Below are 24,080 nucleotides of genomic sequence, written 5' to 3' on the forward strand. Positions count from 1 at the left end.
CTGTAAGCCTGGTGCCATCGTCTCCAGGAACCTCAGCGGCACCCGTCTACACCACGTTTGTAAAGGTGGGGCCAATTTTTGACCACTTTTCGGGCATTTCAAGTTTTCGTCACGCCGCGGTGGTGCTAAGCCTAACGGCGCCGGGGCCTGCGATGGCCCCGGTCGGGGATCCCTCGGCTCCGGCGGCTCCAAATCAAGTACCGGGTACGACCCGCAGTCCTTGCGGATCGTAACGATGGATACCAACCAATCCCAGGGTACGACTCAAGGCGAGGATCCTCTACCAACCGAGGACGATTACCTTGAAGATATGGTTCGCGTCTGGCGCGGAAAGAAGAACGCGGCGGCGGCATCGAGGGACGCTGGTGCTGGTGCCACCCAGCAACAGGCGCCGGCTAGCTCTACGCATACGCAGGGCGGGAGTGCGCTGAACGCAGCCTCGAAGCGCTCCATGCAACCCCGGTGGCGGCCGCAGTACACGCCGCGTATCGAAAAAGACGACATCGTCGTGGTGCCGAAACCGCGAAACACGGTCGACCTAAGAGCAACTTTTGGTCCTGGACAAGCCGGCGCTGCAATCCGCAGCATCCTCGGGGACGACGCAAATGCAGGACTTGCGGTGTGGCCTGTTTGGGACCAAAACGTGCTAGTATGGCGTTGAAATCAGTCGACGCCGCGGAGAAGCTACTCCGGGATAATGTGCTGCGGGTTGGGGAACGCGAGCTACCGTTCCGGGGACACCCCAAACTCTCCGGTGCGTTCTGTCGCGGGGTCGTGAGTGTTTAGCCTGACGAAACATCTGAAAGTGTTAAAAGAAAACTCTGTGCGGAACCAAATGTGGTGTCTGTGCGCAAGCTGGGGGAACCCCGGTTGCGGTGATCACCTTCGCGGGGACTAAGGTGCCACGGACGGTGTTGTACAGCTACGAACGGCTCCCTGTTCGCCTGTACAAGAAAACAGTGCCTGCATGCCACCGCTGTGGCACAGTGGGCCATCGGGCCGATGCGTGCCCGCGACCGCAGCCGGGGCGCTGCAAACGCTGCGGAGTCCAGGTTCCCGATGCCACTCCTGACGGCCCGGCGGAACATGACTGTGTTCCGAGCTGCCTCATCTGCAGAGGCGGCCACCCTACCGGAGCTCCTGGCTGTGCCGGGCGGTTCCGGAAAGCCATCAAACCCAGCTTCCCATCAGGATCCAAATCGAAGACAAAGACGGGGCCCAAGCAGGCTCCTCCGCCCAAGGCCAAGAAAGCGCCAGCTGATCAGGAAACCAAGGCCAAAGCCGGGCCATCGAAACCAGTCAAGCCCGCGACCCAGGCGGTGCTCCCGGTCCTCAACGCCAGGGACTTCCCGCCCTTGGCACCCGTCCAACCACAGGTGAGCAGTTGGAGTAGGGCAGTCTCCGGGCCCCCTACCCGTCCCTCCCCTACCCGTCCCTCCCCTACCGAAACCGCCCTACAGCAGCAGGTAGAGGAGCTCAGGCGCCAGAACCAAGTTCTAGCGCGCAAAATTCAGGAATTAGAGGCCAAACAGGCCGGGTCATCCGAACCAATGCAAGAAGCTGAGCCAGACGACGAGGATGACGGATCATCCATAGCATCTTGCCTCACTAGCGTCTCGCGACAGAGCGGGGACACGGTAGTTGGATCTACTGGTCGCGTTGCCGGCCTAGAGGCACTGCAGCGCCAAACCGAGCAACTGGAGGAGCAAGTGGCGGCCCTCCCGAATCAAATCATGTCGGCAGTCCGCGAGTCCTTCCAGGACATGTTCTAGGCAGCTTTAACGCAAGCACTTCCCGACCTTATGGCCCAGGTCACTGACTCGGTCCTTAAAGCCGTGCAGCCCTGGGTCAGCACCCAAATTAAGAACGCCACAAGCTGCGATTCCCCTCACCTTAAACGTAAGACAGCCTCCCGCCAGGCAGCGGAGGAACATGGTTCAGGCTCGGCAGCTGGTGGGAGGGTGCGGCCCCTCACTGGGGTTGCGCCGCCTCCCGGCCAGAGCTAATCCGATCGCCCTTAAATAAATACAACAAGATGGCTAGCAGATGTGATAGGAATGCTAAAAATTTTGAAAAATTCCAGATCATCCAATGGAACTGCAGGGGTTTCAGAGCTTGGAAAAAGCGGTCACACCTCCAGCTTTACCTGCAGTCGCTAGGTGACATGCCGGCGCTCATTGCCCTGCAGGACCCCGGCATAGACGCTAAATTATCAGGCTACAGCACCTTTCAGGGGGGCCCCTCTACGTGCATCCTGGTGAATAAGGCTTACACTGTGGTTCAGGTCGACTTAGACTTGAGTACCGAGCAAGAATATACAATGGTCCGAGTACTGCCTCTCAGACGCCGCGACCCGTCAATCCATATCCTCAACATATACTGCCCTCCGCGTAAGCCGCGCGTAACTTTCAATGAAATCTTCCTTCGCGAGATAAAATTGGCAGCCAAAGAGCCTCTAGTGATCGTTGGAGACTTCAATGCTCCCAGCCTTCATTGGGGCTACCACTTCGAACAGGCAAGAGGACGTAAGCTGGCGGAGCTCATCTCCACCCTCAGCCTCACGTTGCTCACGGACCCGGCGTATCCCACTCGAGTGGGGAATTCGGTAACCCGCGACACGTGTCCAGACCTTTCTCTCGTTAAAAATGCTAGAGAGGCTGCCTGGGAGAACTTGGGAGATTCTCTAGGCAGCGATCACCTCCTTCTTCGGATTACACTCGAGGCAAAGGAAGCGCGCAAAAAATGGGGTCAGGCCAAGCTGACCGATTGGCACAAATTCCGGAATCACATTATCCCTCCCGTACTATTTTCCGGCGGCTACGCGGAGTGGGCTAACCACATATACAACATTCAGAAACGACACGTCACAACACTACAAACCACCGAAGAGATCCCCGCAGTGGACACCCAACTCCTGCATTCGTGGGAGGCGCGCCGGAGCTTAACTAAACGGTGGAAAAAGCAGAAAACTAATCGCAAATTACGCGACCGCATAGCCAAACTCACAGAGCAGGCTGCAGCGTATGCTGCCGAGCTCTCATATTCAAATTGGATAGCACGCTGCGACGCCGCAGCTCATCAGATGAGCTCGAAGGGGACGTGGCGTCCCTTTCGCAGTCTAATCGACCCCTCCCAAACGAGAGGAGAGACGCAAAAGCAGCTCCGGCGGGCTCTGCAAGGGTTCCAAGGTACGAAGGCGCAACTTGCGGACACTCTGTGCGACAGATATCTCTGTCGTATGGAGGACCCGCCTGGGCCAGAGTACATGTACTCTGGCAGGCCTAATGAAACACTCGATGCCCCTTTTGAGTTGCACGACCTTCAGGCGGCCTTAGCAAAAATGTGCCGGGGTACGGCTCCGGGACGGGACCACATAACAGTGAACCTGTTGGCGAACCTACCGGACTCAGCCTACCTTCATTTATTAGAATACATCAACCAGATCTGGGACGGGCGTCCACTCCCTCCCGAGTGGAAAACGTCACTTGTGACGTTTATCCCTAAAACAGGTAAGGCCGTGAATACGGACAACCTGAGGCCCATATCACTGATCTCATGTGCGGGCAAGCTTATGGAGACGATGGTACGGGATCGCCTCTCTCCATACCTGGAGAGTAAGGGCTTCTTTGCAGTCACCATGTTCGGGTTTCGCCCTCACATGTCTGCACAGGATGTCCTTCTCCAGCTGCACAGGGATGTAATACGACCCACAACTATGCAACACAATGACAAAGCCATCCTCGCCCTTGATTTAAAAGGGGCTTTCGACAATGTGAAACACGGAATCATCCTGGCCAACTTGAGTTCTACCGATTGTGGGGCTAGGACCTACGCGTATGTAAGAGATTTCTTGCCTAATCGCCAGGCCTTTCTTTGGATTGAGGGCGAGAAATACGGCCCTTACATGATGGGAACACGGGGTACCCATCAGGGAGCAGTGTTATCACCGCTCCTGTTCAACATTGCTATGATGCGCCTCCCAAGCCAATTGGCCCGGGTGGAAGGCATTCAACACGCGTTATATGCACATGATATTACAATTTGAACCACTCAGGGGAGCCTTGGGGACATGGAGGACCGCCTTCAGCAGGCTGCTTCCATAGTCGATGCGTATGCTAATGACTGTGGGCTCCAATGAGTTCCAGCGAAATCAGAGCTTCTGCATGTCAGAGCGAACCCAAAGGATAGGACAGCAATACACATCTCTCTGTCAGGAGGTCCTATTAGAGAGGTGGAGGAGCTCCGTATTCTGGGCCTTTTCATTCACCAGAGACTCAGACCGGACTCCACGATTGCGAAATTCAAGGGAGTAGGCGAACAGGTAGGGCGCATGCTCCGCCGCGTTTCCAACAAGCGGAGTGGTCTGCGGGGAAGGGACGCACTTCGGCTCGTCTATGCCTTCGTGACTAGCCGGATCCTCTACGCCGTCCATATCTCCGCACTACTAAGCAAGACGAGGCGCGAATAGACGCCATCATCCGCAAGGCAACTAAGCGAGCCCTGGATCTCCCGGTGGCTACCTCTAATGCCAATCTCAAGGCATTGGGGGTGCTAAACTCCTACCAGGAGCTGCGGGAGGCCCACCTCGTGAACCAATACACGCGGCTCACCCAGACGGCTCCTGGGCGCCGCCTGTTAAACCGCTTACACATTCAACACGACTGCACTCCAGAGGAGGCGGAGCGTATCCCAGTACTATGGCGCCATATGCTCTGGGTCTCCCCGCTCCCCCGTAACATGGACACCGACATGCATGAAAACAGACGACAAGCGCTGGCTCGGGCTCTTGAGAGACAACACGGCTCCCGACCCGGTGTATACTATGTAGACGTAGCAGGGCCATCGCCCACGGGATTTTACTCGGCCGCTGTCGTTCACCAGGAAATGGACGTTGATGGACTCTCCTTTCGAGCCCCGAATTCAATGCGGGCCGAGGAAGTAGCGATAGCGCTTGCTGCCGCCCACGCCAATTCGAGAATAATCATCACGGACTCCCGAAAAGCATGTGAACATTACTTGGCAGGGGAGATCTACCCCTTAGCTGCTTGTATTCTACGACGGACTGCCACTGATCCAACACCCAAACGAATCATTTGGGCTCCTGGCCACCAGGGCTTACGAGGTAATGAGGCCGCTGACGCGGCTGCCCGAGCGCTTACTCACCGGGCTCCTCATCCCAGCTCTTCTGGCTCGGAGACTAACCAGCCGCTGCTGCGATTCAGGGAAATATTAACACATTATAGCGACAACCACCGCCTTTTCCCGGCCCCGGCAAAAGGGCTGAGTAAGAAGGAGGAGCGAACTTTAAGGCGCCTGCAGACAGGTACTCTACTCTGTCCTGCAATCTTAAAGCATTACGATCCTAACACGGATGGGCGATGCCCACACTGTGGGAAGGTCTGTGATATCTTCCACATGATGTGGGCATGTACTCAAAATCCCCACCTTCCCCCTTCCCCTACCCCTTCCAGAGAGGCATGGGAGACTGCCCTCCTCAACTGCTCCTCCCTTGAGTCCCAAAGGGCTCTGGTGAAACGGGCGAGAGACGGGGCCTCGTCATGCGGTGTCCCGGACTAGGGACGCCGACCATGTAGCGGGGCCACTCTGTGGCTCCCAAACTCTTTTTCGCAAAATAAAAGTTTTCACCACCATCCGGCGCTGGTCTTCAGCGGACGAGCTGGTCAGAAGAGACTCCCAGTAAGACTCCGCCGCGTTTGGTGATGGGGGATGAGGGAATGTGGGGCATATAGGAGGGTGTATAAGAAGTATCCTGGTTTGCCGCAAAGTTTGCATGATGACGGGAATTGGTCTGGGTATTGTGCATGCAGCAGTATTGGGCATGGAGCAGTCCGGGTTTGTAATTGTCGCCAATGTGCAGCCTGCGCTATGGTGAGGGATGGAGATGGGGGTGCGTATTCCCTTCGTTTGTCTAGGTAGTACGAGAGAATATCACGGAAGGAGAGCAGGCGCTCCGATGTTCGTAGAGGGGGCTCGACTCCTGCCCAGAATGTGGGATCTCGGGCTAGGGAATAAGCCTCCTAGTTGCCAGGGAGGTCAGCATGTGCTGGCGTTCAGATGAGGGTTACGAGGCGCCGGGGCTGCCAGAAACGTAGTAAACGAGCAGCGGTGCTGGATATGTAGCTCTTGGCATAATTTAAAATGGCAGATTTGGAATCGGAGATAGTTTTTATGGCAGATGTAGAAATGAGAGCAAGTGCGACGGCTGCCCCTTCTGCCTCCGTGGTCGAATTGGTAATGATTGAGCTGGAGGTTATAAGCTTTGCATTATTTCGGCTACCACCAGGGCCATACGGGAGCCTGTAGTATATTCCGCTGCGTCCACATAGACCACCTCATGGTCCTCGCTATACTGTTTGTGGAGGGACCGAGCCCTTGCTGCTCGGCGTTCTGTCTCACTCAGGGTGCATGTTCTTGGGGATGGGGGTTACGTTTGGGTTAGAGCGGAAGGTAGCAGAAATGGGGACCCCCTCGGTAGCTCTGTAATTGGGGTCAGGCTCAACTGGGACAATAAAGTACGGCCAGCCGCTGAGTTGGATAGACGGGATATTTTGCCTTAAAGGTAGCTTCCTTGAGCTCCTAAAAGGTGTTGTGCACACCGAATTTGAGGAGTCGGTCGTTGGATGTGCTGGGGGGAAGACGGAGAGCCGTTCTCGTGCAAATACGTAGGAGCGCATTAACCCGGTCTCTCTCCTTCTGGTTGAGGGGTAAGTATGGAGGGGCATATGTTGTGCGGCTTATGATGTAAGCCTGGGTGAGGCGAGTCGTGTTCCGCTCGCGTAGGCCAGCCCAGCGGTTCGGTATGCGGCGAATCAGTCGAGTGGTGTGTTCAGCGCGTGTTTGAAGTGTCTTTATGACTTCTCCGTGCTATCCGTGGGAGTGGAGAACCAGTCCTAGCACGCGGATTTTGTGTACTAGCGGGATGGGATGGGTACCTAGGGCGAGGGAGATGGGTGCATTGACTGACTCTTGTTGCTTGGGCCGGAAGAGAAAGAGCACCGATTTTGAAGGGGAGCAGGTCAGGCCACGCTCCGTACATATGCGTCGATGGTGGTTAGTTCCAATTGTACGCATTCTTCTATTTGGGCATCACTACCATGGTTTGCCCAGACGGTGATGTTGTCGGCGTAGAGGCTGAAATGGATGTCGGGAATTTGAGGAATTTGAGCTTGCTATTGAGGTACACACTAAGCTAACCTAGAAAACCTTACGAACCTTGGAGTCGGCACCAGGATGTACAACTACATCCGAGCCTTCCTCAGCCTCAGCACAGCCACGCTTACCTTCGGCGACTACAGCCTGCCAAGGATCACGCTGGAAGCACGAGGTACGCCCCAGGGAGCCATCCTCTCCCCTATTTTATTCAACATCGCACTCCTTCACCTACACACACAGGAAAAACACGAGGGAGACTGAAAGAGTGCTCTTTCAGTCTCTTTCAGTCTCCCTCGTGTTTTTCCTGTGTGTGTTTTTTCTGCGCAATTCGTACCTACAACATTAGACTTAACAGAGCCTATTAAGTGCCTAAAGGGGTTCCAGATCTGAGGCAGACTCATATTGCCATCAAGCTTGTTGCAGATTGATTCCCACTTTTGATGTGAAAGTTACGCTGTTTCTATCTCTTTGTTAAGGCGGGCGAGGCGACGCTTAAGTGTCCGGTTCCATCTCTGCCTTTGCCAGCGTCGCTCTAGGCCTGTTTTAGCCTTCCATAAATGGAGGAGGCGGGAGTCAATTGTGTCGCTTGGGCGGTCTTCGGGTAGAGTACGAGTTACGGATCGGACATAGCTTTTCAGCTGCTCGCTCCATTCGGTTATGTCCGTGATGGGCGCGAGCTGTTCTACATGAGCGGAAAGAGTCCCACTTTGTGAGAGTCGAGCCCCTGGGAGGCCTGCGGTGTAGTTGAATGTTTAAGAGAATCTCGATGATGAAGCGGTCGCTACCTAGATTATCTTGTGTGTTGCACCATGTGGCGTGAGGGAGGCGATGTGCGAAGCTGAGGTCTGGCGCAGTGTCTTTACACAGACTGTTTCCCGTGCGTGTAGGAAAGGTGGGGTCTGTGAGCAGGGAGAGACAGGCTTGTTGAGCGGCTGACCATACCCGACGTCCTTTAGGTGTGTCGTGTGGGTAACCCCAGGCTGTATGTGGGGTGTTAAAGTCTCGCACGACGAGTAAGGGACACTTGTTGGCTATGCGCTTCGCGAGGGTAAAGAGGTGTTCGAAGTTATCTTGAAGGCACTTAGGGTGGCTATATACATATAGGATGAGGATACTGTTCTCTCGAGCGTGTTGCGGCACAAGCTCAATTAGAAGGTGGTCAATGTCTTCAATCACTTTAGAGTTGGAGATGGTGGTGATTGAACGACGAACCAGAAATGCTACCCGAGGGGGTGTAGGAGATGTGGGCAGAACAGGAGCATATCCGGGTAGGGTGAGTGCGTTTGAGGGTTCCTTCAGGGCAAGGATGTCGGGTCCTGTAGCGCAGGACAGCATTTAGTGGATCACCTGACGCTTCTGGCCAAATCCCCGGCGGTTACACTGCCAGAGGGTAAGACTACGGATTGGAACTGCCATCAGGACAATCTATGGAGGAGGGAGCTGTAGCGGGGGGTTGGGAGCCCTGAACTATGGAAGGGATAGGGTTGCCCTGTTCTTCTGGTGCTTTGGGCTTCTTGCGTCTGTTTGGTGTGAGGTCACGCTTTGGGAGCCGGGACTCAAGATCTTTACAGCGGTCAGAGAATCCTTGCGTGAGCACGTCGAATCGATGGTTAAGAACAGCGTTGTCTTCTGTTATGCGGATTACTGCGTATTTGAGGGGTGTGCATTCCTCGTTGATGCGAGTTAAACCGTCCTGCAATTTTGCCTCAAAGCGAGCTGCAAACGTTTTAAGCAGGGTTGGTATGTTGTTTAGTGAGATGGGTGTGGAGGGAAGGGGCGTTGTGCACGGAGGTGAATTTGTAAAGGAATCAGTGTCAACCTCTATTGCTAGCAAATCAGGAGAGGAATTAGGCTCGGAGTGGGTGGACGAGGTATGGGCGGTAGGCGGGCTGGGGGGGCGGAGTTTGGGATATGGTAGAGCGGGGGCAGGTGGAATGGTAGAACCAGCGGCAAGAGCACTTATCTGGGCTTCCAGCTTGGCGATATGTTGACGGAGGGCAGCGGCTTGTGCTCGGGCTGCTGTAGCTTCTACTTTAGACACTGCTGCCTCTTCCCGTGATTTTTCCAGGGCTTGTTGCAGACTGGGTAGTACTGTCAAGGATGTCATGTGCCTGTGTGAAGAGGGGGAGGTGTCCCAGACTTGTTTCAACGGTACTGTCCACGCTTGTTTGTTTTGGTTGGGCTGGGTGAGTCCGGACGACAACTGGGGAAAATTGTCTTTGGATAGGACCAAGTCTTCAAGCTGCGTTTGTTGGTGGTTTGGCTGTTTCTGTGGCTGGTGGAGGTTTCGTCCTTGCAGGATGCCGCGCCTGTCAGGTGTGGGCCCTCGTACAGAATGCACTTGGGCGTGCAAAGAGTGCCTTGTTCGGAGTGTTGTGTTCCACAACAGGGGCAGATATTTGTCTTGGGGCTCGGGCATACGTCGTGGCGGTGGCCCGGCTGTCTGCAGTTAGTATAGGCATCCGGACTGCCACGGTATGGGGTGCAGCGGTGGATGGCTCCCGTGTATTAGATGGAGGGGGATGATCGGGATGGAGTGTGTCTTTCCCATGCGTCGTGCTGCTAGTATGGTGTATTCCGGATTTCTGATGACCATGCCGTGGTAGAGTTGCGTTGGCGTCTCGTCGTCATAGACGTTCGTGATGACTTCTCTGGCAACCCCCGGTGGTGGTGCCACGTATGTCGCGCACGGACATGTTTTGTCTCCGATGGTGAGGGAGTCCAGCGTCTTGAGAGTCTCGACTGTTGGGAAATGTGTGGTTGCCATGGTGAAAGTATTGTTGGTCGGGTGGATGCGCAGGCAGAAGTCGTCCGGTGGAAAGATATCGAGCTGGGTCTGCGCTGTCTTCAAGAGCCGGGGTCTTGGGACATCTTGGAGTCGTAGTTCACCTCGCGGGCGAACGACTACTCGAATAGCGTTAGGTGGGAGCAGTGGTAACCGCTTGCTGCGCTGCACTGCGAGGCGAGCCTCCTTAGTCGCAGGTGGTATACGGGCCGGCGTCTTGCCGCTGCCGGTTACGGCTGCTGCGTCGCGCGACGCGTTGTTGGCTTTCGGGTGAGCTGCGTCTCAGGTTGTGTTGTCGGAGCGTTAAGGCTTCGGCGAACTGGCCGGTCGGGAGGCGTAGGCTTTATATATAACCGGTGTCCAGTCGCTTGAGTTTTGCTCTTCCGCGGTGACGCTTGGCCTTCAACCGTTACCTCCATGACAACGGCTGCCGTCGCCGACGGAGTCGGCGGAGGGGAGGAATCCGAGTTCGGCCTTGCTGTGCGGCCTGGCGTCTCGGTCCGATAGTCGCTCTTCTCTCAGAAAAGGTCCGAATTTGCCCGTAATGGGCGGCTTCCGTGTCCTCCTTAGACACTTATGACGATTTTCGAGCAGATTAGTGGGCGTAGGAAAGATTGGGTAGGAGACGCACGTGCCGTTTGCCGGAGCCGACGTTGCAGGCATCCGCTCCCGTTGGCCCCCTAGCGGCGAATCCCAGTAACTGTGAATCCACGTCCAGGGGCGATAGGATAGGATAGGAAAACTTATTGTCCAACAGACAGAGGGTAGCCAGAGGGCTACCCGCCTAGACGAGGGCCGAAAGGTCTTGACTCTCGGCGGCGGCTTCGGGCAGTCGGACGAGTTGTAGCTGAGTCGCCGGGTCGGAGCTCAGTAGTAAGGTCTCCCATTGATCTTTCGTCTTTTACCTCGTCCATCCCGGGGGTCCTGAGGACATTCCCATAGTATGTGGTCCAAGGTGGCCCTAAGGTCACAGTTTGCGCATTTGTCTGAAAATTGCCCTGGGTACATTAGACTCCAGAGGGCCGGGTTTGGAAAGGCGTAAGTTTGTAACCGGCGCCACTTGACGGCTTGGTATCTGGACAAGGATCTATCCGCTGGAGAAAGTCTAGCTCGTTGCAAACGATAGTGCTGTGTAATTTCTGTGTATGTCACCATGCGATCCCTGTCGGTAAAGACCACCTCGCTCGGGTCCGCCCGGAAGGAAAAGCCTCGGGCGAACTCGTGGGCCGTCTCATTGCCAGGCAGGGATGCAATTGCTGGTGTCCAGACTGGTGTAATCTTCCGGTCTATTACATGACGGTTTAGAATTGTATTCGTTAGAGGGGAGACCCGGCCCCTGCTGAAATTTAGTATGGCTACTTTGGAGTCACTGATGATGTACCTCGCTTTTGAGCCTACATAAGCCAGTGCTATGGCAGCTTCCTCGGCAGTCTCTGGGTTACCCGTGAGTATGGAGGCACTTATTTTGAGGAGTTGTTTAATATTGACGACCGCAATGGTCATCGTATTCTTACCATACTCAGCGGCATCCACGTAGACCACGTCCTCGTCTTTGTAGGAACGGAAGCGTTTCTCTAGCGCCTCTGCCCGTTTGGCCCGACGCAGTCAGTGATGAATAGGATGCATATTCCTCGGTAATGGGGGTACAACTATATTGTCCCGAATTTCTCCGAGCATGTCAACTTTGGCTTTTGTTCTGTTATCTCGGCCCAGATTGAGTTTTTCTAGAATGGCCCTACAGGTTGTGGTCCCGGCTAAGCGTTCGATTTGGGACGTAATAACTGCTTCCGTAATTTCTTCCAGAGAATTGTGCATGCCTATCTCTAGGAGGCGGTGAGTGGATGTACGGATGGGCAATCCTAGAGCTTGTTTCGTGCACCGCTGATAACTCCATCTATCTTTTCCTTTTCTGAAACTCTAAGATCAAGCAACGGGGCAGCATATGAGATAAAGCTTACTACGAACGCCTGTACCAGCCGCAGGAGATTCTGCTCTTTCATGCCGTGTCTCCTGTTGGCAATCCGCTGTATGAGTCGCATCGTTTGTTGCGCGCAATTTTCCATCTTAGTTATTGCATCACCGTTATGCCCGTTGCTTTGTATAATCATGCCTACAATTCTGACTTTTTCAACATGAGGAATCTCCGCCCCTTGCATTTGTAATCTGATGTTAGGGATGGTTCTAGTTTGTCTTTGATGCAGCGCTCGATAAAAAAGAAGTTCAGACCTCTGCGGCGAGCATTACAAGCCCCTACGGCTGACATAGTTTTCTACCTCATTTATGGCCTTCTGTAGCGTACGTTCGATGCGCGCGTCGTGTCCATGGGTCATCCACATGGTGATTTCATCCGCATACATGCAGAAGTTCAAGCCATCTATCCCCTCCAGCCTCTTCGGTTAGCCGTATCATAGCCACGTTGAAGAGAAGAGGGGAAAGTACCGAACCCTGCGAGGTGCCTATGCTGCCTTTCACTTTCACCAAAGTGGATGCGCGCTATCCTGACTGAAGGAAAATTGGCAATGTAGTTGTATGTGTGTTCCCCGACGTTTAAAAGAGCCAAGATTTCTAGTATCGCCTCGTGTTTTACATTATCGAAAGCTTTAGTGAGGTCAAGTCCCACTATTACTTTCGCATCGAGCGACTTAGTGCCTAATATGTCATGTTTGAGCTGTATCATGAAATCCTGCGTGGACAAATTAGATCTATAACCTATCATCGAATGGGGGTATAAGTCATTGTCTCCGATGAAATTTAGTCGCGTTTGTATCAGATGTTCCATCAGTTTGCCGACGCTAGATGTGAGGGATATAGGCCTTAGATTTTCTAGATTGAGCGGTTTCCCTGGCTTAGGTATGAAAATTACCTCAGCGGTTTCCCACTGTTTGGGAATCTCACCCTTCTCCCAGCATTCTTGCATGAAATTGGTCAGCGCTATTATAGATTTGTCATCTAGGTTTCTTAGAATTTTGTTGGTTACACCTTCGGGTCCGGGGCTGATTTGGTTTTCAGCTTTAGTATTTCTGCTCGGACCTCGAATTCGTGAATAGGGGCGTAAAGTTTGCTCTTGGATTTACCCTCATAACGTGGTAAGGAATTTTGGTGGCGGAGCCTATATATCGACAACGAATTGCATCGAGGAGTTCCTGTTCCGAACCTTCAAATTTATAACATAATTTCTGTAAATTTTGTCGCTATGTGAATTTACTACCTTCTGGACCGAGGAGGTGGCGAAGGAGGTTCCATGTTTTGGATAGGCCGATATTGCCCTCAAGCTGGTCACACATTGCTTCCCAGTTCTGATCGCACAGTCTAAGTGCATATTCCTCAATCGCTTTGTTGTGGCGCGCTAGGCGTCTTCTAGACTGCGATTCCACTTTTGTCGCTTTAATCAATTTCCATACTAGCTTTGGCCTCCCACAAATGAAGAAGGCGGCTGTCTAGTACTTCAAGTTCCGCATTGTTGTCGAGTGTTTTAGTCGCATTCTTAGCATCACTGCGGGGTTCCTCCGCCCATTGTTCTATGTTGGTGATTTCTGCCTTTCTCCCGTCCTGGTTACGAGCGTCGCGGAAAGCGTCCCATTCGATAATACGCGGGGAGCGCATTTGGCGCTTGGCAGGGCCAACGTCAGTTTCCGTGACAAGTATATAAGGGTCACTGCCTAGGTTTAGCAAGGATTTTGACCAATCAGCTGTACCCGCATTCTTCACCGGGGTGAGGTCTGGGGACGTGTCAGCGCACACGCTGTTACCCATTCTTGTGGGGGGGAGAGGGGTCGTGAGCAGGGTGAAGCCCATTTGCTGTATGTCGAGCCATAGCTCTCTCCCCTTCGTACAGGGCCGCGGGTAGCCCCACGCAGGGTGGTGGGAATTGAAGTCACCTAGAATAACCAGCGCGTGCTTGTTGCCGATACGCATCGCTTTTCTGAAGAGCGAGTCGAATTTAACTTTCTTTTGACTTGGAGTGCTATAAATATTAAGAATGAAAAAACTGCGTTGGGTCTTTTTGGCCGGAGTATGTTCGACGAGGACGTGCTGTATGTAGCGGATACCCGTGTCATGCTCAATGGCCGTAATGTTCCTTCTAGCGAATGTGGTAACATTAGGTTTGTCGCCTGCGGAGTTAAAAGCTTGATAACCAATTAATTTTGACGCGCCTTCAGTTTCCTGGAGGGCGATAACCTCTGGGTGGACCTTCAGAGACGCAAGGAGCTGCTGGAGGATCGGACTTTTCCGTCGAAACCTCCGGCAGTTCCATTGCCACAGAGAGTAGTTGTTATTCTTTGTGTAAATGGCCATATTGAATTTGCTGAATGGTATTTTCCACAGTTTGCTGCCATATGTTGATGGCTAAGAGCTCATTCCTGTGTCCTTGTGTTACGTCTTTGAGTCCCTGTATTGCGGAGAGAATCGACTGAATTTGGCTTTGCATGTTGGTTTCCAATGCCTGAAATTGCGCTTGCATTTTGTTATCCAGGGCCTCAATCTGGGCCTGAATGTTGGTCCCCAGTTTATGGCAGACTTCCTCTAGCGTAGGTTCGGGTTGTGCGCCCTCTAACGATTTTCTCTTGCTGGGTGGTGGTAGGGATTTCTCCACCACCATCGTACTCTCATGGGTATTATTTCTGGGTTTTTCGGGTTCTGTCGTTTCTTATCTATCTGGATCTTAAGCTGCAGCTGCTTCTTAAGTTCCGCGTTTTCATTTTGAAGGGCCGTAACCGCACCGGTTGATTTTTGCACCATGCGTTTAAGTTGTAAGATATCCTCAGACCCTCAGCGTGGATGAGTATGGAAGACCTTATCTACAAAGCTCACCCTCTTGTGGTCATCCGGCACGTTGGTCTTGTCCGTGGGCGGCGTTGACCCTTGCCGATGAGAGTCAGAGCGTCCCTCGATTTTGGGCCGGGCTCCGGTGTTCCATTTGTTGCCAGTGTTGTCCTGCCCCCTGGAAGCGGAGCGCTTGCGAGAGCTGGAGTGGCCCCTGGAGCTGGAACGATCCCGGGAGCCGGAACGACCCCGGGAGTTGGAATGTCCCCGGGAGCCTAAAGGGCCTTTGCAGCTGAGGCGGTCCCGGGAACTCGAGCGACCTCGGGAGTTGGAGCGTCCCGTGAGCTGGGCGTGACCACCAGAGCCTGTCCCCGACTGAAGGCGCGGGAGGGAGTCCTGTCGCATGTGAAATCCTCCCTCTGCCCTGGTTCTTGGTCTGCTCTGTCGTCAAGACGCGTTGCTCTCGCTGTCTGTTGTTGCCTTGTTCTCACTGTCTTGCGTTTGTTCTTCCCACTGTCTCTTCTTAATTATGTGCGGGGTCCTGTACAGTTCACGGCGCTTCTTGTCTCCGAGTGCGGGCCCTTTCCTAAAGAGGGCACACTTTGTGTCACAAGTATGTTCCTGAGGGGGGTTGCTTATTCCACTTCTTCGACACTTAATGTTCTTTGGGTTCGGGCATACGTCGGCTCGATGTCCGAATTGACCAAATGTCACACAGACCTCATATTTCTTCTTGCAGAGATGGCAGCGTAGCTGCATGCCTCCATAATAATTCCAGTGTGGCACTGTCTCATCTTCAAAGAGTAACAACATGGTGCGAGACTCACGGCCAAGTCGCCTGACTCCCATCACCTCCGTGTTACGCGAGCACTTCCGCATATCTTGAATGACTTCAACGGTGCGCGAGACCGGAATTCCATGTATAACTCCTTTCCCACAGCCGTCCGGAGTAGCCAGGTAGACGAACGCTTCAACGCGTCCCTTTGGCGTTGGAATGGAGCCGATTTTTAGGTACTTTTGCATCCTCTCCGGGCTGTCAGTGCCGATGAGAATCGAGTTTTGCTTGTGGTTGAGGAGTGCGATATCTTCCTTAACTTCCGCCGGTTTAAAATTTGCCGCCATCCTCACCGCGTCCGCCGCTGTTGCGTCAGTGCGTTCCATGATAAATTTGAGATCACCTTTCTGTCTGAGCACTATTTTATGGAGCTCGGGGGAGAGGCGCGTCTGCTGCGTGTCAACAGATTGCCTCGCCAGCTTCCTTCCCTCTCTCTTTATCGCCATTCTTTGCGCTGAAGCTTTGTCTTAACTCCCATCTCGGCTCGTGTCGCCAGCTTGCTCTCCCTCCCCTGTCTGCGAGAGGGCCCTGACTTTGCAATTATTAACCTTAAACCAACCTACTGGGGAGCAGAGCTCTTCAGGCTGGGTACTCTCTCCTTCCACAGTTACTACCATGCGAGTCATGACCGCGACAAGCCAGCCAGTGCGTACACTCTGCGGGCGGCTCGGGGAGCCGCTCACCAGGTTAGGCTGAGCAGCCTTGCCGGGTGGCGTGAGTCCAAAAGTCTCTAGAAATTGCAAAAGAGGGCTTCACTTGCCAAAAAAGTGGTATCGCGGTGGTCGCGAAGACTTCCGGCGCTGAAATAGCACAGTAGTTTGCGAGCACAAACGACAAAACTGACGAAAACATCGAACATTTGCGGAGCGCACATGGGATGCGTCCACTCTCCTCGACGGCGGCGTCCGTCGCCCCCAGCCGTGTCGACAGCCGTATCCAGGGACGGAGAGGAAGAACGAACGCCCAGCGAAACGCAGCGGCGAAAGACTTACTTTGCAATTCGACTCAGCGAGTTCCACTCGGCCAGCTGTAGCTATCGTGTCACTCCAGGTTTAAGCAGAGTTAAACCACAGCCATTTTTTTTCTCCTCCGCTGACGTCCCCCACCTATGAGCACGTGGCAGTGGTAGCGGCCCAATTGCTGCCAGTCGACTAGCAGCGGGATCCTGTCGGCGGTGGTCACTGTCGCGCTTGTTAGACTTGCTGCCCGCGGGATGGGATAGACGACCAAGCGATAAACCGAGCATCGTAGAGGAGCTGCAAGTACGCAGGCCCCACTGCTGCTTATATAAAACTTTCTCTTTCCAAATCAAGGTCGTTACTTAAAGAAATTGGTTCTCATCTCTGCGTTTTGTCCTTCCTCGTGGGGACTTTGAGAAGAAAAGAGGTGTTGCAAGTCTTTTACGGCTTCCCTGACGGAATCTTAGTGTTCACCGATGTATGCCTTCACAGCTGAGTGGATGCCGTTGTGCTCCAGTGTTTGCCCTGAAGGGGGCGGGGGGATTGTATACGTCCAAGGGGTAGCAGCACAGTACAGTCTGCCATCATTAGTCATGTAGCCCTAAGAGGCCGTAATTCAAAGGCGGTATTGCGAGCATGTATGGAGATGGAAAGCTTTGCAGGGGATCTAATTTGCTGTCGTTTGGGTCACTAGGGGACAGGAGCGTGCGCATTCACGGTGCCTGGAGTGAGTGCGTCAAACGAAACGCACTCATTAGGCCAGTAAGGGCATGCTTGCCGCAGTTTCCTTCCGGCGAAGCAGACAGTACAGCCGAATTTGTTAACTTGGAATGCTCTGATTTCATGCAGCTAAGACTGAATCCATCGTGCGAAGGTGCGTCACGGGAAACCGTCTGCCAGAATACCTTAGCAGCCTGATGTGCGAGGACTATCTGGCCATGGTCTAGGTTACGTGCGAGAAACCTGATACCCTTATCGTTCCCGACGTCAGCTACCTGGGCCAAGTAAGTGTAGAAAAGGCAGTCCTGTTTTTAATGCGGCAGCACAAAAGAAAAAAACCTCATCGGGATAAAAAAAATGCCGTCGGTAATAACATTCGCCCATTAAATGGAGTGAAGTGCCGTCCCCAGAATTCCTGTCGACTTGAGAGAAGTGGCGTCACGAGAGCGGAAATGACGTCACTATTCACTAACGGCAAAAGGCATCAACAGTTTCTTGCTATTGCGTTGCAAACACTTTGGTAATTAGGTATCCTCGGAACTTTTTTTGCAGGTCACACTGTGAAAATAGATTACATCATTATTTCATCCTGACATATATAAACCAGCAAATCACTACCGTGGTTGTTACCACATCCGAAACTTTTTCCAGTTGGCTTTCGCATTCTAGTTATTGACTTGCATATAACTGCGTAAGTAGGTTCATTGGAAAACAGCATTGAGGCACCCTGGGCCTGCGTAAAGTCCCAGGCCTGAGCTTTTAAAGCTAGGGCCTGCGTCGTTAAGCGTTCGGTGTCTCCGAAGTGATATGAAGCGAATGCGAGGCCGCTGAACGAAGCCATTAAAACTATCGTGTCCCCCGTATTTTCGCAGACTACCGATGATGAATGTTACACTTCCCTTTGCAACTTCCGTTACAACATTTTTTGGGGGTATCCTGCGTTGACCTGAGTATGACCTGAATGCGTGTCTGTTTTTCTTATTTTTAAGTGCATCCAGAACCTTGAAATCGAGCAGCTGTGTACGGAAGGACAACGTTTGACAGTAAGTACGGGCAGTTGTTGCCGTCTGAACACTAAACTCGGCAAAACTGCCAGAACCATGATATTCAACCGACTTTTTTTATCTCTTGTAACAGGTTTTCATTTTTATACATGTCGTAGTCGGCTGCTAAAAAGTAGTTTTATCTGATATCGGAAAGGCACCTACTTATAACATAAGCATCGCTGCAACGAAATGCGTAATTGTTAGCTCTGCAAAAGCGGAAGTAACTGTCACCTGAAGACGGTCCCTTCTTTGAACCATGCGCATTATGTAAATGTAGAATTCTATTGTTGATTAGGGCTTCAATGAACGTTCAGCATTGCTGTTCTCAAAAGTTTTTGATTTTGAAAAAAAATTATTTACCTTTACCGCACTGCATGGAAGCCGCCATTAGTCGTGCTTAAATAGGTAGAGCAAAATTCATGCAAGTAGAATTAAATACATTTGATATAAAACGAACAGAATCGATTGCGACGCTGCGGTATAAAGTACCGCAGCCTAGGAGTTATTGAAATTTGTGAATAAAAGGCCTTGAGTGTGGTTGATTCGTGAGCCTTAAATAACAGCCATCAAAATAGAAATGGATTTCCTTGGAACTGTTTGGGCTCAAAAATAAGCTTAAAACACAGAAAAAAGTCACAGGATGGTATCACTTTGTAACGCGAGATTCAGTGACAGCTGACAATGTATTTATATTTCATGGTATATTAAGATAGCAATTATGAAAGAGATTTCCTATCTTCATAGTCCTAGAGAGCTGTTTCTGGTTTTACACGCATACTTGCTTTCTGGCTACCTCGCCTTTCCAGTCCGACGCTCTATAATAGGCGCGCAGTGCTTCCGATGACCCCCTCCTCGGCGGCGCACGTCGGAGCAGCTGCTCAAACTGACCGTGTGACAATCCTCCGCTCTGACTATACCCTTCTCTTTCTACGGTAACCGCCCTCCGTTTGGTTCTGGTGGCAACCACTCCCTAGTTACGCTCACATCAGACCATCCTCTGTCCACGAGAAGCCGACCTCCGAATGGTCCATAAGGTAACGCACCCACCATGGACCGTGGATACTAGTACGCCGACGCGTGCCGCTATAAAAAGGAGCGATCTCTCCCTCGGTGCCAGAACAGGTTAATAAGTTGTCTCCAGATATCATCATCTTTATCATATTCATCAGCCGGACTACGCCCACTGCAGGTCAAAGGCCTCTCCCATGTCTTTCCATGTAACCCTGTCCTTTGCCAGTTCCGGCCAACGTATCCCCGCAAACTTCTTAATTTCATCCGCCCACCTAACTTCCTGCCGCCCCCTGCTACGCTTGCCTTCTCTTGGAATCCTCTGCGTTACCCCTAAGGACCAGCGGTTATCTTGCCTTAACCTTCCTGCCTTTCCTCTTCTATATCCTCCTCCTCCTCATTTACATGCCCTGCCCAAGCCCATTTCTTCCTTTTGATTTGGACTAGGATGTTATTAACCGCGTTTGTTCCCTCACTCACTCAGCCCGCTTCCGATATCTTAACGTTACACCAATATTTTTTTTTCCACAGCTCACTGCGTTGTCCTTAAGTTAAACCCTTTTCGATAGCCTCCACGAAGGAGATATATCGAGTCACAAAGTACGGGTATCCGTGACCTGTGGCGACAAGGTTGCAAAGCACATCTTCAGATGATCTTGAAGTGAGTATTGCAAAAAATAAACTGATAGGCAATTCTTCGCGAATAATTTGAATGCGTTAGAAGCCAAGCGTTCGTTATATCCGAGGTGGTACACGTAGGTTTGTTATATGCGAGATAAACGCAAAAGTACGTTACATCCTAGGCCCACACACAATAGTTCGTTGTACCCCAGGTAAGAACGAAAATTTCTTATATCGGAGGTTAACATAAGAAAGTTCTTTGCCACCTGCCCCAATGGCAGGTGTGCCACCTCTTACTGCTCATACGGACAGACGGCGCTCGCCATTCCCATTTGCACTGACCCTACAAATGCTAACTTATTAATAGCGGTAGCCTGCTTTAGTCAGCAAGTTAAATAAAAATTTGGCTCAAAATGAAAAGTGAGTTCCAGATTCATCAATTCTCGCACTTAAAAAACGAACTGCACATAAAGCTTCGTTGAAGCTATGCTGATCGTGACCAATAATCATAAATGCCACGCATTATTTCCTGAGGAAAGACTTATCTAACTTGGCTAATATAGCAAACAAGGGAAGGGGATGAGGGGCTCGTTACAAATACGACAGAAGCCAACAGCCACAGAAACCAAGGGGCACAGGGGATTTTTTTTAACTTATTTATTTTGTGGTGTTGATCAATTTAGAATATTACTGAATATGTTATCGTTTAAAGATAACTGATTAGAAAAGCAGAAGAAAAAACAACCACCTGTCGCCGGTGGGATCCGAACCCACGACCTCCGAATTACGCGTCCGGTGCTCTACCTCTGAGCTACGGCGACGGCTGTCAATTCTTCTGCTTTCGGGGGTATTTATGTTTTTACAAGTAACCTAACCTTGAGAGTGTTCATCAGCGCCACCCACGTTCATAAGCGGCGGACGTAGAACGTCCTGAGTTACCGCAGGTGTGACGTAGAACGTCATCGAACGGAGAGGGTGGAAGCTGCGTGAGAACCCTCTTATGCTTCCTAAGGCGTCAAGGCTGCCAGAATCGAGGCCCTCGCTAAGCAATTAAGCAAACAAGGGAAGGGGAGGAGGGGCTCGTTATAAATATGACAGAAGCCAACAGCCACAGAAACCAAGGGGCACAGGGGATTTTTTTTTTAACTTATTTGTTTTGTGGTGTTGATCAATTTAGAATATTACTGAATATGTTATCGTTTAAAGATAACTGATTAGAAAAGCAGAAGAAAAAAGGTAAGAAAAGGTAAGTTGTAGTCTTGCTATTCATGTTATGCTACAAAGGAATCGCATTTGTTGCTACCATACTCAAATTCTGGAGAAAAGCATTTTTCAACGGGAGATATTTTATGCGCGCAATTTTTTAATATATATCAAAATTTTACTATAGCAATAAATATATCTTCAACTCTGCAGTCAGCAGGTTGGCACTTTTTTGCTATTAATGTTTTTGCTATGGTCAGAAGCCTTTCCCATTGTTTTTCTATGGTGATCTTAACTGCTCGATGCAAGCGATGGGAAAAGTTTGAAAGATTTTGCTACGCATCGGAAGAATGGACTATAGCCTTCAATATTTAGCACACAGTACCTTAGAATATTTCAATACTCAAAAATCTTATCCAAGAATGTTGGATACGGGTAAAGGGGGACCTTCAACTTTCGATCGCTCCTTTTATGAAAAAGGTCCTGATTTGGTGTTTCATGATGATAATTTCAGGTTATTCCACTGGCATGAAATACATTTATTACCGCTAATTTAGCCTCTCTGTGCGGGCAAGATGGAGGCACATTCTTATGATAGCGATAACTAATAAACTAATGAGGTATTTCACGCAATCTGAGGTAAATCCTAGATAACTTCTGGAATGAAAATTTTTGACCGCCTTTTTCTGTGCAGGATAGAATAAAGTTGCTTTCGACAAAAAAAAAAAAAGTAGCAAACGCTGTTGTCATTGCCTTCGAAAGTGTAGCTCTAATTTTCTTCTATCGTTCCACTGGAGGCTTCACTGCATGACGAATAATGGATTGGAGGAATAGTTTTTTTTTTCGCTGAGTAAGTTGTCTGGTTCAGTATCCGCTGAGAAATGCTGCCAACTGAACCTTGCGCTTTTAAATAAAACACAAGGTTAACAGACGTTATATGCGATAACCCAAGCGGCACAGGCCGACTGCCAACCATCGGCTGTTCAGTGGCTTCTGGTAGGCAGCCGACTAAATTGACGAAACATGCTCGGCAGCTGACTGGGCCGTGAACACATGCCAGGCTGCTCGGCTTAAGACTGGCACGAGAGGTCGGGCCCGCAGGGCCTCTCCTGAGTTTTCCTTCCTCCATGTTTTGGGCAAAGTTGACCTGAACCTTAAGATGGAAGTGAGGTAAGGTTTAGATGAAGGCTAAGACGTCGGACTCGGAAACGAAGTCAAGAAGGTCACTGATCTTGCGTTTGGCGTCGCCACTGGATGCCGTCTAGTATCCGTATGTCTGAACGTGGAGGGCAGAGGACGGGGAGGCTCGCTTTGCCGGGGCAAGTCCGGATGTGGTGCCGTAAATCGACGTTGCAGTCAGGAGGGCAGTTGAGGCAGTTATTCATTTTACCATTAATGGTTCTGCTTACTCAAGAGAGAGCACCTAGCGTCTACGATGCCTCACTCGCTCCATATATAAACAGGCTGCTACGTCCCCACTCAGTCATATCCACACCGTTAAGTACCTCCTCTGCCAAAAGTAACCGAGAAATAGGTTTTTGCCTCTCAACCATATAACGGAGCCGTTACGACACCGCTGAAGACCGAAAGGTGCCAAAACGTGAGGACACAGATTCAGAGCTTAGGGGCTGCTGTAAGTGCTTCGCTATACGCGGCTTAGAAATAAACCACCGTTGCCCGGTTATCTTTGGCGCTGACTGTACATGCAGCGAGCCCCAGCGCCTGTACCCGCGACTGTGGAAATTCATTCGCGCGTTCCACTTAAAGGGATCACGTCGTGTGTGTATTTTGAGTTTGATGGCGAATAACGAGCTAAGGCAATCGAGCACCATGCTCAGGACTGAAAAACTTTTCTCCTGACGGACTATTGTTTATTTAAGTGTTACAGTTTGTATCTTAAATGTCATACTTTAAGGAACCCTGCAAATTGCGATAACTATGAAATTGAGTTCTCTCCAAAGATCAAGTTGAGGTGGAAATAAATTGCGTCCATGTGACGTATAGACCAAGAGGGGCCCTCAGTGGTACAAAGAGCATTTGCGCGTGCGCTGTTAATACCACTTCTCCCACTGCAACGCAGTTTTCGCAATGCAAGCCAAGCAATCGCATGACATTCTCTCGTTTTCCTGCGTGATGGCACAAGCATACAAAATCTGTTACAGCTCGCATAGCAAACCCTTTATCGTCACTACAATTCGCGTCAACCGCCTTCTTGCACTGCGATGGACATAACCTAATAAGATAGGACACAATGCAGATATATGTGCTGTTCAGCTTTGTGCGACACTTTCCTAGTTCATTTTCAGTGCTCACGAGAACGTATTTAGGGTACGGATACAAAGGTTGGGTGCCAAAAGTTGAACTATTATAATAGCCTAGGACATGCGATCCCGTGTTGTCATCAGCAGAACAGTTTCTCTCATTTATTTCAAACATAGCAGTGAATCTAAAGTGCAACTTGCATTCGTGAAGCTACGATATGTCCAGGAGTGCCTGTGACCAAAAAGAGCCTTGAAATCAAGCCCGAATAATAGTTATTGCTGGATTATGGGTGAGCTTCATTGAGATTTTCCGACGTGCGCTCGACTCAGCACGCGGAAGATCACAGAGCAGAATAACAGCACATGAAAATTCCAGGCACTGGAAATTTAATTTGGCGTATTCAAAGCACCTTAAGAAATAAGGCCTCTAAAGCTTACGCCGGAGAACATTTGAAGCGTCGTTAAATGATGCATTATTTTCACGCTCATAAATGGTCAAAATTGCATAAAGGGATCACTGGACGGTTGGTGTCGAAAGCAGGTAAGTTTTTGAAACCCCCTCAGGCGGCGGAAGAGCTCGTGACGTGAAATATATCTTTGAACAAACCATCATGGATATAACAAATTAGAGATGTCTCGAAAGTGTAACAAGCTAAATCAAGCTAAGCAGCATATATGAACAGGAAAGAGCAATTAAGATAATCG

The 24,080-nt window shown here is 51.0% G+C and overlaps 1 pseudogene; it reads right to left on the reverse strand.

Annotated features, from left to right (window-relative positions):
• Positions 1-10,649: 10,649 nt before the first annotated feature.
• On the reverse strand, positions 10,650-11,635 carry LOC149328218 (uncharacterized; annotated as a pseudogene).
• Between the last annotated feature and the right edge of the window lie 12,445 nt (positions 11,636-24,080).

Source organism: Amblyomma mixtum, chromosome 9 (assembly GCF_055824585.1).
Source record: "Amblyomma mixtum isolate Tamu chromosome 9, ASM5582458v1, whole genome shotgun sequence".
NCBI lineage: Eukaryota > Metazoa > Arthropoda > Arachnida > Ixodida > Ixodidae > Amblyomma > Amblyomma mixtum.